Source organism: Habropoda laboriosa, unplaced genomic scaffold (assembly GCF_001263275.1).
Source record: "Habropoda laboriosa isolate 0110345459 unplaced genomic scaffold, ASM126327v1 scaffold387, whole genome shotgun sequence".
In the NCBI taxonomy this organism is placed as follows: Eukaryota; Metazoa; Arthropoda; class Insecta; order Hymenoptera; family Apidae; genus Habropoda; species Habropoda laboriosa.
Window position 1 is genome coordinate 8,675 of NW_017100510.1, and position 2,925 is coordinate 11,599.

Sequence of the window (2,925 nt, forward strand, 5' to 3'; positions counted from 1 at the left end):
TATTTCGATGATCATCAAAACCACCAGGCGGCTATAGGAAATAATCACCCTATCGTCATGGCCAATCTTTCTTCCTTTCTTTCAATCTTTCTTCCTTTCTTTCTTTCTTTCTTTCTTTCTTTCTTTCATATACGTTTTTTTTCCTTTCGTGTTTTCTTTTCTTTTCTTTTCTCTTTCTCAACAAGTCAGCGGAGATTGTTCATTGTTCAAGGACCATCTCAAAAGTTCCCCAAGCTGAGAAAAGTCTATCGATCGAATGAGAATCCATTTCGAAACGCAACAAACGTATATACACGGTTTTGTCACCTCTTTTCTCCCCCTGTGTGTACACGAGGTTAATCTGTGAACGTGATTTCGAAATTTCGAAAACAATCCGTACGATCTTGAAGAAAAAAAAAAAAAAGAAGGAAAGCGTAAACATAATAATTTCTCTCGATTAACTTTTCCTTCGATCTCCCACCCTTGTCACATTTCTTTTTTTTTTCTCGAGACATGTTTTGCTTTTCATTCCCCTTCTTGTCGGTTCAGAATAGACTTTTCTCGCGTATGACCACGACAAATAATGATAGAAAAAAGAAACAAACTGTTTAGACTTAATAGAGAAAAATATAATATATGGCATCCAACATTCAATACAAATCATAATAGAGAAATTTGTATATATATGTATATACGTATATATAAGTTGTATTTTGTGTATAGGTATATACGTATATATAGTCAAGGACAAGTTTTGTATAATATCCCCTAACCCTTATCACTTATATGAATGTATAATGATAAAATGTATATATATGATTATAATACAGATAAAAGAGACTGCAGCTGCACATCGAGCTCCATGCAAGAAAACACTGATTAACGCTTGAACGAAAATATTACCCAACAAAAGTGATTGATAATTTATATTCTTGTATACAGGATAGCCCAGAATTTTCTAACGAAATTTCATCGATACGTTCGGTGAGTGGAAACGAGACGGAAGTTTTGTACAAACGTGGATCGTTTGACATTTCATACAACAAACTTATAACAACAAAATGTAATAAAAATTAAAGACGAATTTATAATTTAGCAACAATTTTAATTTCTCGTTAAATTTGCGAGTTATTTTGTTTACACCGTTCGAACGATCAACATTTCTGCAACCTTTCGTTCATCTCCGCTGATAGAGCGCATCGACGAAGTTTAGCCAGAAAGTTCTCGGCCACCGTGTATATACACAGAGTGTATTTTATACACGACAGGTGTATAAAATACGCGTACGTGTGAAAGGTAGCCCTGTCTGTATGTAAAATACAATTACCACATAGTAGATGTTATTGTAAAAATACTCAAGTAATAAATGAACAAAGATACACGGTTACTTCCAAAAATATTCGGACACCAGGTATGTTTAACTGTCCAATTACGTATCTCCGTTAATTATAAACCGATTGAGCTGCTTTTTTTTCCTTATGACACGTCGTTTATCGTACTTCAAAATTACACATCGTTAAATCGTTTAATACACTTTTTGAAATTACGTCCAATCACTGTACTACAAAAATGAATATTTCCACTAATTTCCATATTATTCCTATTCGACGTATTACGAATATTTTTGGGAGTAACGGTATACGTAAGTATGTGTTTCTATGTGTATGTATAATATATATCCAGTGAGATAAATAGAATAGAAGAGTGGCCAAGAGCGTGTGAGGGCTGCTCGTTCTTCGTCGAGGATTCGATCATCATCTCTCTTTTTTCAGACAACAGTGTGTACAAGTGTGTGTATGTGTGATCGCGAGTAACTCGATTTCGTCAATCGTCAACTTTAGATCATCCATTTACGCCTCTCCGTCATCCGTCCCGGTTTCGTATTCCCCCTCGTGTGTGTGCGCATGTGTCTCGTACGTGTAACATTTGTCTCGTGTCAAACGAACTATATAGCAGCCTGCGAAAAACATTCGAATTTCCCTTCGTTTTTTCCCACACGCAGTCTCGTCGATCTCGTGAAGAATCGAGATTGGTTTCTTTCTTCTCGAGAGAGAAATATAGACAGGGAGAGAGGGAGAGATAGAAAGATAGATAGACAGATAGACAGAGAGAGAGAGAGAGAGAGAGAGAGAGAGAGAGAGAGAGAGAGAGAGAGTTTTGTGTGTTCCCCTATAAGATATTAATCATTGTACACTTCACAAACTCATACATAAGAGTTGGTAAGATATAATAGTAATAATAATGATAATAATAATAATACGTACAGATAGAAAATTAAGCAGATCGTGGTGGCTAGCGATGGGAGATAATATTGAGTGGTCCTTGCATCAATGCAATAAAACGGAAGAGAGGAACGAAAAAAGTAATACACAGAGAGAAGATTCAATAATATCGAAAGAGTATGAACAGTAATAGAGGTTTTTGTGGGTGGAGCGGTGGACGTACTCCCCTAATCGTTCGCCTCGGTTCAATAAAACTCTAATATGCTCTCCGATTGCTCTTCGACACCCCCATCCCGAATTGTTCTGTCTTTTAACCATAGAAACACCAGAACACCTTGCGTTTCCATCTCGAGGAATGATTTATCGAATATCGAAACGCAACGAGAAATTCCTCTTATCGCTGAAACGTTAAACAACAAAAGGGCGTTTCTATCGTTCACAAAAGACGAAGCGTATCGTATTTTAATTAATACCGGGAATTGAATCGAGGCGATCTGAAACGAACCCAATAACAAACTCTCGTTACATTGTATACCGTTCGGTCGCTGAAATAAATACATGATTATACGTGGTATTCGTGGATTACGTTAGTTTTGTGTGGAGACAAGTACACATCGCCCAAAAAAAAAAAAAAAAAAAGACATGACATCGTATAATCGAAAAAACAGTAGTAATAGTAGTAGTAGGACAGAGGTTTCTTTGAAAAAATTCGCTAGAAATAAAG

At 36.1% G+C, this 2,925-nt stretch overlaps 1 protein-coding gene across 1 annotated transcript in view; it reads right to left on the reverse strand.

Moving 5' to 3' along the window:
- LOC108576348 (MAP kinase-activating death domain protein) overlaps positions 1-2,925 on the reverse strand; it is a 35,731-nt gene that overhangs the window by 8,322 nt on the left and 24,484 nt on the right. The window lies entirely within an intron of this gene.